A 14,270-nucleotide genomic window follows, 5' to 3' on the forward strand; every position below is an offset into this window, starting at 1 on the left:
GCTGGGGACGTAGACGGCTGCGAGGAAAATACCTGCTGGTCCCCAATTCATTTACCTTATAATTCATTTATCACGAGGAAACCGATCCCCCAGAGTGCGAGCTCGTGAGCGAGCTGGGTCTGCGGACAGTGGTGCGAGCACAGCTTTCCCAGGAGCAGAGCGGCCCTAAAAACCTCACCCCGGCCAGGCTGATCCTCCGGTCCCGTCAGGTGGGAGGGGGTGGACCGCTACATCCCCTGGGCCACGGAGCGCGGATGCCTGTGGGATCGTGGGTCCTCGGACAGAAAGTCAGCCGCTCCCCCAGGCCTGCAGCCGAAGCCACGACCCACGCAGGACACTCACCTTGCTGGCGGGGAGAGAAAGACGATCCGTGGGAGAGTCGGGTTCCGGCGCAGCCTCCGCGGGTTTCAGCCCAGGTTCCAATTCAAACTGCCCGCGGTCGCCACCCGTTTTCGATTCGCCCCCTTCCGGGACCGACGGAACTTACTTCCACGCCTATTGGTTGCCGTAAGTAGCTACAAACCAATCGGCTTCCGCGCACTCGGACGGTCGCTCTGATTGGTTCTTTCGGACGGATTTAAAAATCAAGCCTCACCACCCAACCTGCCGGCACCAGAGTTACAGTGTTTTTTTGTTGTTGTGGGGAGGCGGAGCCCACGTGCTCTTGCAGAGTCTAAAGGCCTTTTGGAACCGCTATTTCCGCAGGAGAGTAGGAACCGGCCCGGCTGATTAGGAGGGTGTGGTCTATCACCTACAGCCGGCGGAATTGTGCGGGCTGGCGAACATTCTTAATGCTGCGCACTAGGTATCTACTTATTTTTAAATATGTAATTTAGGACATAGATATGAGGTACTATGCTTGCCATGCATTCTTCGTCCAGTGTCATTCTTAACAAATTCTTTGAGGAAAGTGTTTCCATTTTATTTAAAAGGTAATTGAGGCACATAGAAGCTCCCTAATTTGAAATTGAATCTAGAGTATACAGGATGTCACTCTTAACTGCTGTTGTCCCGTTGATCGTATTCTAAAGAGGTGATTCTGAACGCTTATTAGCTGGATTCAGGGGAGGACATTGCAGCCAGAAGAATCTCCAAAAGTAGATGTTATCTCTCCTTTATATGAAGCCCACTAGTTTTGTGTATGTTTGTGTACTTGTTTTATTTCCCTAGTCAACAAAAAATAAGATTCTGAAGACAGGAGCAAAAGAATGAATTGTTAAATTAATGTATCTCTGATGCTGTTGCCCTCCTCGATACATTACAAACTTTCTGTAACCCTCTCTCTACCTTTCATTAGATGGTTACTGCATTTTAGATGGCCCTTTACCTTTTCTGCTCATCTTTCAGTACCCAATTCAAATGCCACTTCCTTCATAAAAACTCCCTATTTTCACCCAGCTCTTAGAAATAACTATTTCCATGGGCCCTTGGGTGGCCCAGTTGGTTAAGCATCCCACTCTTGATTTCAGCTCAAATCATGATCTCATGGTTTTTGAATTCCAGTCTCAATGTGGGGCAGTGCAGAGCCTGCTTGGAATTTTCTCTGTCCCTTTTTCTCTGCCTCTGCCCCACTCGAATTCTCTCTCTAGCGCTCTCTCGCTTTCTCAAAAATAAACCAACATTTAAAAAAATAACGATTTTCTATGTCTTTCTTAGAAATTGGTGTATACATTATATTTATGTCTGTCTCCCCTATCAGTCTCGAAAATTCCTGTGGAGTAAAATCTGTTTTAATTCATTTTTGTATCTCTTAACTTCCCAGTAACTTTGCACATAAAAATTAAGACCATCTTGGGATGTAAAACCACCATCTGGACAAAGACCTTGTTCTCCACTACCCTTGAATCCCCCCACAAAGGGAGGGAGCCGGTAGGTAAGGAGAACTTTTACTAGACACTGCCATGATCAGTCTAGCATCTGGTTGTTCTGGGATTTGAACCCAATTCTGATTCCAGCACCAATCACAATTCCATTGCTTCCCTGGGTAATTATTCAACTATTAGCTACCTAAGGAACCAGAAAGACATGTAATAGAGGATTTTCAAGGATGACATTTACTATTTATTTATTCATTACTTGGTAGATAACTATTGGGTGGTCACTGTATAGCCAAACCTTGTACTACATTCATCTATAATAATCAGTAAAGAGATACATTGACTTCTTGAACAGAGAAACCGTGTGATGGAGACTATTCTGTGATTTCAATTATGGTTTCCTTCCCCTGCTATTTTTCCCCATTTTTTAAGGGGGTGAATCCCATCCAACCAAACGTAGATGTCTTATGAGAGTTATTTTCAACTCCCTCACTTTTCTTTTTTTTCTATTTAATTTTATTTTTTATTTTTAAAAATTTACATCACAATTAGTTAGCATATAGTGCAACAACGATTTTAGGAGTAGATTCCTTAGTGCCCCTTACCCATTTAGCCCATCCCCCCTCCCACAATGCCTCCAGTTACCCTCAGTTTGTTCTCCATATTTATGAGTCTCTTCTGTTTTGTCCCCCTCCCTGTTTTTATATTATTTTTGTTTCCCTTCCCTTATGTTCATCTGTTTTGTCTCTTAAAGTCCTCATATGAGTGAAGTCATATGATTTTTGTCTTTCTCTGACTAATTTCACTTAGCATAATGCACCCCCATGTTTATAGCAGCACTATCAACAATAGCCAAAGTATGGAAAGAGCCCAAATGTCCACTGATGGATAAATGGATAAAGAAGATGTACACACATACACACACACGCGCGCGCGCGCGCACACACTGGAGTATTACTTGGCAATCAAAAAGAATGAAATCTTGCCATTTGCAACTATGTGGATGGATCTGGAGGGTATTATGCTGAGTGAAATTAGTCCCTCACTTCTCTTTTTAAAGCTGCTCCCTCACTGAGCCAGTCTACTCTCTGGACTAATTTATTCGTCCACCATCTCTACTTTCTGCCAATCAATCAGTGCTCTTGAGTCTATCTTTTCCTCTCCAGCTTAGATTGCAGGGTCCATCACTTAAACTACTCCTTTTACTAGTATCCACTCTCTTACCCCTTGTTCTCTTTGTCTCCCCAAACTTATATGCATGCACCTGTCCAGACCCTTCCTAAGAGTCCTATTGCTACACAATGGGGCTGGAGAAAAATCCTAGGATTGTGCAGATAGGAACCACTTTAAATGTATGACCTCTAACTGGGACAACCCTTTGTCCCAAGTCCAGAATTTCTCTAATCTCCTCCAACTACCATCTCCACTCTGGCTCTCAGAAGATGACCTTATCTCCCAGTTCACAGAAAATGAAAGACGTCTGACAGGAACACCTTCAACTGCCTGTCACTGACATCTACAACCTTGCCCAAATCAACAACCATTTTTCTCTCCGTTTTTCCTGCTACAACCACAGGAAGCATATTTCTGACTCAAAGGCTGAATGACCACTCTGTGTTTGGAGCCCCTTGCATTTCAGAAACTTGACTCTCAATAATGCCCTTGTAAACTGGAATCATCCACTACTCCTACTTTCCTGAATCTTCCTCATAGCACTTAACACTGCTCAAATATTTCCCTTTAATAAATACTTTCTCAAGCTACATTCCCTCCAGCAAGCATCACATCTCTCTCATAACATTCCATTTCCTTTTCAGGTTTGATTAAATAAGTTGTCATCCTCCTTTTAATCAATTATTCCCCACCCCTCAAAAAAAACAAACAACAACAACAACCATAAAAGTTCTTTCTCTAAATAAAAGCTCTCTGAATGCTGAAGACAATATAACCTATTATTTTAAGCAGCAATTTGTTTTTTATTATTTCATAATGATGTTTCAGCTCTAGGGAGACTTAAGACATTTTAGTTTTACAGGTATGTATCTGATCTTGAGATTGCCTCCCTCACTACAATAAAAGTTCTATGAGGCAGGAACGATATCGGTGGTGATGCTGGTGCTGGTGGTTGTTATTTTGGTTTGGTTTGGTTGTTATTTTTTATTTTTGAGAGAGAGAGAGAGAGAGAGAGAGAGCAGGGATGGGGCAGAGAGAGAGGGAGAAAGAGAATCTTCCACAGGCTCCACACTGGGTGGAGCCTCAATCTCACAACCTCAAGATCATGACCTGAGCCAAAATCAAGAGTTGGACGCTTAACCAACTGAGTCACGCAGGCGCCCCTATTCTTTCACCTTCTTATTTGCGACAATTCTGTGTCAACATGCTTTAGATGCTTCTCTTGGAGGCAGCACATGATTTTATTTTGTTTTTATCTGTTTTGAAAATCTATATCTTATATTCAAATTTTTATTGAGATGTAGTTCACATAAAATACACTCATTTTAGGTGTATCGTGCAACGGATTTTGAAGAATACATGCACCTTTGTAAGCAACATCAAAATCAACATTTAAATAATCCTTCACACCAGAAGGTTTCCTTGTGCCCCTTTCCAGGTATCTACCCCCCAAAAGTCCAAGATACACTCCAACCACTGATCTGTTTTCCATCACTATACATTAAATTTGTGGGGTTTTTTTAGAGCTTCATATAACTGGAATTACATTATGTAATTCCATTACTCTTTTGTGTCTGGCTTTTTTGGCTCAGCATAATATTTTTGAGACTCCTCCTCATTTATTTTTTTGAACTTCTTAATAATATTTCCTTGCATGGATATGCAATCAGGTTATCCTATTGATTGACATTTGTGTTGTTCCCTATTTGGAATTATGAATAAAGCTTCTATATTTTTGCATACGAGCTTTGTGAATGAATGTGGGTTTTCATTTCTCTTGTAAAATACATGTGAGTGAAATTACTGCATCAAATAGTAAGTGAATGCTTAACTTTTTAAGAAATGCCCAAAATCTTTCCCAAAGTGCTTGTATGTTTTACAGTGTATGAGGGTTCGATCTGATGCACATCCTCACCAGTACCTGGTACTGGTAGTCGTTAATTTATGCCATTCTGCTCAGTGTGTATGTTAGCTCACAGTGGATTTAATTTGCATTTCTCTCATGACTAATATGTTGACCATCTTTTGATGTACCTATTAGCTAGCTGTATGTCTTCTTTTGTGAAGTATCTCTTAAAATATTTTGCCTATATTTTTATTGAGTTGCTGGTCTTCTCCCTATGATGTATCATATATTCTGAACACAAAGCCTTTGTCAGATACACGGTTTGCAAACATTTGCTCCAAATGTGTTTGATGTCTTTCAAAAAGCAGAAATTTGATTTTGATAGAGTCAATTCAATCTTCTCTTTCATGGGTCATGATTTTTTGAGTTGGATCTGAGAAATTTACACATATCTCAAGTTTTCAAAGACTGTCCTGTATTTTCTTCTGGAAATTTTATAATTTGAGTTTTTACATGTAAGTCTCTGATCCATTTTGAGTTTTGTTTTTTGTATGGCATGATATAAAGGTCAAAGTTTACATTTTTCCATATAGTGATCCAGTTGTTCTAATACCATATCCTTTTTCTATTATTACCTTAGTGCATTTATTGAAAATTAAATGAACACACAAACAGGGACATTATTTCTGCCTCCTTATACTGTTCTACTGACCTGTATTGTCTATCTTTACAACTGTATCATACTGTTTTGATTACTGTAGATTTATAATTAAGTCGTTAAATTAAGTACTATAAGCTCTCTAACTATGATCTTTTTAAATTGTTTTAGGACCTTTTTAAATTGTCTAGGACCTTTATTTTCCATAAACATTTTAGAATAAGAATCCTAACTTTTCCAAAAGCCTCCTGGAATTTTGATTGGGATTGCACTGAATCTGTAGATCAATTTGAAGGATCTAAGAATATTGTATCTTCTGGTTCATTAACACGGTATATGTCTTCAATTATTTCGGTCTTCTAAATAATACTTCTCTTAGCAGTGTTTTATAATTTTCGGAGTACATACATATATTGTTATATTCATCCACAAGTATTTCCTTTTCTGCATGCTATTGTAAGCAGACTTTAAAAATTTTTAGTTTCTCGTATTTTGTTGCTTGTATAAAGAAATCAATTTGTTTTTGTAAAATGACTTTGTATCTTGCAAACTTGCTAACCTGTCTTATATTAATCAGCTAGGATACAAACATTCAGTCCATAACAGGGCCCAACCTGATGACCTCATTTTAACTCTGTAAAGACCCTGTATCCAAGTAAAGTCACATTCTGATGTACTAGGAATTAGGATTTCAACATGTAAATTGGGGGGGTGGGGTGCAATTCAACTCATAACATCTCTTAATAGTTCTAGTAGCTGTTTTGTAGATTACTATATTCTACAGGTTATCTGCAACTCAACATGGTTTTACTTCCTTGTTTCCAATCTATATGTTTTCTATTTATTTTTCTTCCCTTCCTTATTTCATTGGTTAGGACCTCAAGTATAATGTTGAATAGTATAATGAGAGTGGACATCTTTTTTGTCTTTCTGATCTTAGGGAAAAACATTCAGTCTTTCATCATGAAGTATGATGATAGCTATAAATTTTTATAGATGCCCTTTATCAGCTTAAGGAAGTTTCTTTCTGCTTCAGTTTGTTGACCATTTTTATCATGGTGTTAGGTTATTAGATTTTATCAAACTCTTTTGCTGAACTTATTGAGAAGATCACATGGTAGTTCTCCTTTATTCGGGTATCATGGGGATTGCACTGCTTGATCTTCAACTGTTAACAACCTTGAATTACTGTTATGTATGCCGCTTGGTGTGGTATATTATCCTTTTTTTATATGTTGATGAATTCGACTTGCTAATATTTCTTGAAGATTTCTGCAACTATGTATAGGAGAGATATTGGGTCATAGTTTTCCATCTTGTTGTATCATTAAGTATGGTTAAAACTGGCCTGGTTTTGGTATCAGGTTAAATCTGGCCTCATAAAATTAGTTGAGAAGCATTTCATCCTTATGTCTTTCAGGAAGAGTTTACATAGAACTGGTATCATTTATTCTTTAATGCTTAGGCCTGGAGTTTTCTCTATGCAGGTTTTTTATTAGGAATTAAAATTTTTAATTGAAAAGAGGTCATTAAAGTGGTCTATTTTTACTTTATTCAGTTTCAGTAGTTTGTGTCTTTCAAGGAATGTTTCTACTTCATCTGCGTTGCCAAAATTATTGGAACAGTTTTTCAGAATCTTCTATTACTATCCTTTTAGTGGCCTTATCAGATAAATTATCTTTTCCCTTTCATTTCTTTTTTTTTTAATGTTTATTTATTTTGAAAGAGAGACAGAGCATGAGTGGGGGAGGAGCAGAGAGAGAGGGAGACACAGAATCTGAAGCAGGCTCCAGGCTCTGAGCCTTCAGCACAGAGCCCGACACGGGGCTCGAACCCATGAACCATGAGATCATGACCCGAGCCGAAGTCAGACGCTTAGCGGACTGAGCCACCCAGGCACTCCTCCCTTTCATTTCTGATGCTAATAATGTGTGTTCTTTCCTCCACCCTGTCTCTCATCAATCCAGCTTGAATTTTATTAACATTATTGATCTTTTCAAAGAACAAGCTTTTGATTTTATTGATTTTTTTCTCTAATATTTTTCCATTTTCAATTTCATTGATTTCTACTCTTATCTTTATACTTAGTTTAAGTTTAATTTTTTTATTAGCTCCTTAAAGTGGAAGTTTAGATAACTGATTTTAGATCTTTATTCTATTGCTAACATAAGCATTTCAAGTTTATATTAATTTTACCTGGTGACAGCAATTTTATTTGTTGACTTTTCATTTTCATTCAGCTCAAGTATTTTTTTTTAACCTTTATTTATTTTTGAGAGACAGAGAGACACAGAGCATGAGCGAGGGAAGGGCACAGAAAGAAAGGGAGACACAGGATCTGAAGCAGGCTCCAGGCTCTAAGCTGTCAGCACAGAACCCAACGTGGGGCTCGAACTCATGAACCATGAGATCATGCATGACCTGAGCCGAAGTCGGATGGTTAATCAACTGAGCCACCCAGGTGCCCCTAGAAACATACTGTTTATTAAATATTTGCAGATTTTCTAGATACCTTTCCAGCATAGATACAGAAACAACCAGCTTCTGGGTGGCAAGTCAGTTTTGCACTAGATCTCCCCCACTTCCACTCTGCAGGACTCAATACCTACTCCAGAGGTGGGTTTATCTTTTCTTTTTACAGAGCCTCTACCAGCCATGGAATCTTACATAAAATTGCCTTCAACCAGGGGACCTACTGAGAAATGTGTATGTGACCATAGGATTGCTCGTACTACCATATCCTGCCTATTTCCTGGAAGTAGCTGGTCTGCTACTGTTATGGGTTGAATAGTGCCCCCATAATTTCACATGTGAAAGTCCTAATCCCTAGCACCTCAGCATGTGACCTCGATTGAAAAGAGGGTTATTTCAGATGTAATCAGTTAACATGAGGTTGTTAGGGTGAGTCCTAATCCACTAGGACAATGTCCTTATAAACAGGAGATATTTGGACACAGATACAGAGACATGGGGAGAATGCCAAGAAAAGGATGGAGTTGCTACAAGCCGAGGGACACCAAGGAGTGCTGGCCAACTACTGGAATCCAGGAGAAGGGCATAGAGCAGATTCTCCCTCACAGCCCTCAGAATGAACCACTCATGCCAACACTGTCATCTCAGATTCTAGCTCCAGAGCTGCGAGACAATAAATGTCTATTGTTTGAAGCCACTTGGTTTTTGGTACTATGAAACTAATCGAGATACCACATTGGAGTGGCCTATTAAGGTGCTAGTTTAGGCATAGCATCCTGTAGAGTTAGGGGAACATCCTCCATAATGCACTATCTGTATTGAGCCGATAAAGCAAGTTGTGTCTTCAACAGCTAGAATACCCAGGTCCAGATTCCAAGGAAAGGAACACAAATTAGCTCTTCTCACTATCATTCCCAATAACCCATGTGTGCCTCCCCTTCTACTTTGGGCTCTACTGGGTAAAGTGGGAAGTGGGGTTCACTACTCCTGTGACACAAAAGGGTCCCACAAACCCTGAAGCTACAACTGATCTTTGTTTTGTTTGTTTGTTTGGTTGGTTGGTTGGCTGGTTGGTTTTTGTTTTTGTTTATGTTATTAACACAATTGGACCAGCAGGCAAAGAAAGGACTTATAATACTGGTGAGGTTAATCAACCCACATTACCATGAGAAACTAGGCTTGCTGTTACAAAAAAGGGGAAGGAAGAATATGTCTGAAACTCAGGGGAATCACTGGGAATACTCCTATGTGTCTTTATGTCTGGTAATAAGAGCGAACAAGTAATTGCAGCCACCACAGTCCAAGGAGGGCAAGGCAACCCAAGGCCTGACCACTCTGAGAGGAAGTTCTGGAATCCCCCCACCAGGCAAATAAATTAGATCAGCTGATGCTGGCCTAGGATGGAGAAACCTAGAATGGATGGTAGAGCAGAAAGTTGATGAATATCAGTCGTGGCCTTGGGACCAGCTATAATAGCAGGAACCACCATAGCCTGATCCACAAATTTTCCTGTACAAAGTCTTTAGAGATTGTGGCCAGCGCTTTGAAGATACAATGACAGAATTAACTTAATTTGGGGACAAGCGGGTCTGAGCAGGATAAGGTGTGGTCATAGAAAGTATTTCTGGGATATCCCCTTGGCCCACCTGTGATTTTAGCCACCACTCTAGTAGATGTTTCTGTGTGGGCTCAGACTCTTTCCACCACAAGTGCAAGCCATGGGTTACTCCACTTCTCTGATCCAGGGATTTCTCTGGAGCTAAGGGAGCCTGCTAAACTACCACACAAGCACAGCCTAGAAATATAGGGATAAGTATAGTTTCCAGGGACAATCGTAATGAATGTGGTCAGGAGCCAGAGAATACATGGCTCAACATTCCACCTTTCACATGTGCAATTCTGAGAGATCACAGAAGAATCAAGCCCTTGGCACCTGCTGACGTTATTGGGAAATAACACCCTTCCCCTGACTCTTCCTCTTTCCATGTCTCACTCTCCCTGTCCCCCCACTTTGATTCCTGGAATTATCACCTCCCAAAACTACTTCCGTCTGAGTCTTTATCTGAGGAAAACCCGAAGTAAGTAGAAGGGGTCATATACATATGATTATTTTTGACAAGTGAAAAATCCATCTTGGTTTCTCAGATGTTTCAAAAGCCTCTGTAAAGTAGATGGAATGTCAGCTACCTCATCTGTGAAATTAAAAGTGTAATCGTAATAGATTTGCCTGGTTCTGATTAGACCACGCATTTCTGGTAGATAAGGGTCATGCTTTCATGCTTGTTTTGTGCATATCTAGACTTCTTCTGACTACAGAACCATGAATTTAACACATTCTTTGGGACAAGAATTAATTTTCAAACTTAGTATTAGGGGATTTTTGATCCCTCTAGGAAAGAAAGGCTTGAGGATAATATTACATATTCGACATATTAGTATGATTTTAAAAGTTGATTACAAAAAATATTCAACATCTTGCTATATTTTAAATACATTGATTACAAACCATATGGACACTATTCAGTGATCTGAACTGAATTAAAGCACAGGAAACCAAATCCTAAACTTTCAAAAAGCATTTTCTGTTTCCACCACTAGGTGATTCCCTATACCTTAGAAAATCTTTAAAAATAACTGCTGTCCCATAGATCCTGACTCTACATTTGCTTTTCTATCTCCCTCAGTCCATTCCCTTGATCTATCTAATGTTCTTGTTTACTCCCTTTTTAAGCTAACATTTGCTTCTTTAAAGTAGAGGAAAATAACTGAAAAATAATGGCCCATACTTATTAATAAAATAATATAGAATACACGTACATGATAAGAAATTCCAAACATTCAAAATAGATGTGAAAGATGAATTTAAGAAACTGGAATGAAGATTGGACATCCACTAGACTAAAATCCTCATTTTGTACCTGAAGACAGTGAGATCAAGATAGTTCTAAAAATTCATAGAAGTTACTGGCAAAAAAAGTACGCAAATACAGAAAATCGTCTAAACAAATATAACCTCATCATGCTGGAATCAATTCCCTTATAGAAATTAGAAACACATTCTCAGGACTCTTGCAATAGAAATTATAATGAATGAAATGAAATAATTTACAGATTTAAAATTTTTCAGTAGTATTTCATTTTTTAAAAATGCTTACCTGGTACCTATTTCTTCCAAACTATTAAAATTAACGTTCACTGGGGTACCTGGGGGGCTCAGTTGGTTAAGCGTCTGACTTTGGCTCAGGTCATGATCTCCTGGTTTGTGGGTTCAAGCCCCACGTCGGGCTCTGTACTGACAGCTCAGAGCCTGGAGCTGCTTCAGATTCGGTGTCTCCTTCTCTCTTGGCCCCTCCCCCACTCCCACTTGGTCTCTCTCTCTTTCAAAAATAAGTAAACATTAAAAAAAAATCAATGTTCAGTATATTTTTTATTCTTTGGTTGGAAACCTGATCCTCAAAAGAAAGAATGTGTCTGTTATCACAGGTCCAAGTTGCAAAAAAAAAAAAAAAAAGATACAGCCAAAAATAAATCTCACAGCTTACAAGTTTGCCAAAGGAAATGACAGTATTTATCATCATGTGACTGAATTTAAGTTCAATTTGTCTCTAGCTCACTTTCAATAACAGTTTTGATCCAGGTGTTAGGTAAACCATGGAGTAAAGTGCGTGATACTCCTGATCTCTGTAAACAGCAGGTTTGACACCTTGAAATAAGAGGTGAAGGAATTTTCCAAACCAGGAATAAATCTTTAGTGTCCCTAAGAATATCATGGAAAGCCTTTCAAAAATGCAAATGTTGAGGCTATATCTAGTTCTGATTTCATAGGTTGAAGAGGGAGTACAGAAAGTCATTTTATGAAGCACTCCTGTGGTCAATAGACAAAGTGAATATACTTCCTGGCCTCTCCCTGATTTAACATGTGTCCCAGAGTTGTTCTTATGGTTGTTGCTTTAACAAGATATTATTATTTCTTGTGGTATTAGAATAAGCCAGGATGGGTTTGGTAGATCACTTTGTACTTCCATATTCTACCATGGTCTTCTCTAGTAGTGTGTGAGGTACATGGGCAATAAACAGGGTTCAACAGGTAACAAGAGGTTAAATCTGAACTGTCAATGATAACGCCTCTCACTTTTTTGAAAACTTTCTTGACACAGTTAACCGACTCCACCCCTTTATCAGGATGCTGGCTGATAAAGAGTGGTTGCATCCAGGTGGCATTGGACAATTTCTGGTCCCGGGATTGGGAGAAGTGTTTGTTGCTGCTGCCCCTGGTGGCCATCTGGTGTATGAATCAGTCGTGCCTTGGTCCCTGGTGGTGCCTGGGAGATGATGAAGTCGTTAGGCCAGTGGGTGGGATCACTGTGAAATGTGAGAAATGGGAAATTTGGTGAATGTGAAATGTATGTGGGAAGTGGGGGTTCAGCATGCCTGCCAAAGCACTTATACAAGTGGTATGAACAATCCTGCTAAAATGGTTTTGCCATTTACTAGACAATGGAAATCTACAAGTATTTATTTACTTTTATTTACTTTATTGTTTGGTAATGCTTTTTAAAGATTTTGCAATGAACCCTCTCAGCAGCCATGAACTCAAGAAACAAAACAAACGTGGGCTTAGCGAAAAAATTAAGTACAGAATTTTCATTTCTCAGTGACGTTGATGACGAATATATAATGTACCTAAAATGTTTACCAGTTTACTATCCACCAGGAGACCTGTAGTAAGAAAAACTGGAAAAAATAAAGATGCTGTAGAGGCTCCAGGATTTACTTCAAACCTTAGACATTATTTTAAGATTTTCTTGGACCTGTATGAAATAGGAAGCAACAACTGTTGATGTCTTTAGTTTCATTAATGGAAGAATTTAGCTGTGGACAGCTAAATGACCCCTTTTTTTATGTTTCAACAGATGCTTCAAATTACAAATTGATCAATTTCAGTAAGTGTTCAATTTTTTTCATGAAATTCATGGAATCAAAGTGAAAAAGTTCATCTGGCCATATTGTAAATACTACTGCGAATTCAATTAAAAAGTTGAACTTTGAAGATAAAATTATTTGTTTTGTGAGGACCATATGAATACAAATTCTGCATACATTCTATCTTTTGTCAATAAATTTCTTGCTAAATAAGATGTTTATGGAGCAGAAATGTTCCATGAAGCATTGAGAGAATGGTAGTTATTAAAAACAAAATTTGGAAACAACGAGATGTTGAACTTTATCCTATAAAAGCAAGGAAAGAATTGAATAAATTAAACAATGAGGGCTTAATCAATTTATAAAATTTAATTTTGAAATTCTACAACTGCACCTTGGAATATACAAACTTGTGGAATAATTTTTTAGTGGAGCTCCTTGATTTATTTCATAAATGTATATTCTGTCCTAGAATGGCATGGAATCCTAAAAGCTAACAATTTTGAAGCATCTACATTATACAAAATATTTTTAAGTATAAATAGACACAACTTATGACAAGTTTTGCCTGACAAAAGTATTTGTTAAAGAAATCTACTCTGAAAAGAAGCAAACAGAAATCATGTGTGAAAATACATTGACTGAAATACTTACACATTTCAAAATAAAAAGGATAGAATTGAGAATTTCCTCTACTTAGGAGAATTTATTCTGAGCTTACTATGAGCCTTGCCACCTGAAGAGTAATTTTTCAGTTGAAAACACTGTGGACTACAGAGAGGAATCAACTGATAGGGAGTGTGACAAATTTATTTTAAAAATACATATATAGTAAGACCACAGTGAAAAAATACATTCTTCAGAAATATCTCAATAACAGATTATAATCAAATGATAAAGCAAGAAAATGGATAAAGTATATGAATATATACCAACAACAATTATTCCACTTAGACTATTTTTAATATTCAGATAATCAACATAAATGTTTCAAACTTTTTTATTTTAATATACGTGAATATATAGGTTTTTAAGAAACAATTCTTTTTTTGAAAATGGGTTTTACTAAAACTGTTTTATAGATCCAACAACATAAAAAAACCAATTTGTTGATAAATAGATTTTTTTAAGTTTATTTATTTATTTTGAGAGAGCAAGAGAGCAAGAGCAGGGGAGAGGCAGAGAGAGGGAGAGAGAGAGTCCCAAGCAGGGAACTCGGGTGTGGGGTTCGAACTCACGAACTGTGAGATCATGACCCGAGCCAAAATCAAGAGTCGAATGCTTAACCGACCTAGCCACCCAGGCGCCACAGTAAATAAATATGCTAAAAGTTATACTTTTTAAATCATTTTAGTCCCCCTTTTATTCTCAAAAATATCTT

The 14,270-nt window shown here is 38.3% G+C and overlaps 1 protein-coding gene and 1 long non-coding RNA gene across 4 annotated transcripts in view; one reads left to right on the forward strand and one right to left on the reverse strand.

The window, feature by feature from the left end:
• The window catches only part of CENPF (centromere protein F), a 58,796-nt gene extending 58,346 nt beyond the window's left edge, over positions 1-450 (reverse strand). For all 3 annotated transcript variants that reach the window (XM_049635189.1, XM_049635190.1, XM_049635188.1), the window contains exon 1: positions 343-450. The gene's annotated coding sequence lies outside the window, so the exon portion shown is untranslated. The remainder of the gene's footprint in view (positions 1-342) is intronic.
• A 148-nt stretch (positions 451-598) lies between these two features.
• The window catches only part of LOC125925914 (uncharacterized), a 32,379-nt gene continuing 18,707 nt past the window's right edge, over positions 599-14,270 (forward strand). The window contains exon 1 of the long non-coding RNA XR_007458930.1: positions 599-805. This is a non-coding gene — a long non-coding RNA (uncharacterized LOC125925914). The remainder of the gene's footprint in view (positions 806-14,270) is intronic.

This window comes from Panthera uncia, chromosome F1 (assembly GCF_023721935.1).
Source record: "Panthera uncia isolate 11264 chromosome F1, Puncia_PCG_1.0, whole genome shotgun sequence".
Classification (NCBI taxonomy): domain Eukaryota; kingdom Metazoa; phylum Chordata; class Mammalia; order Carnivora; family Felidae; genus Panthera; species Panthera uncia.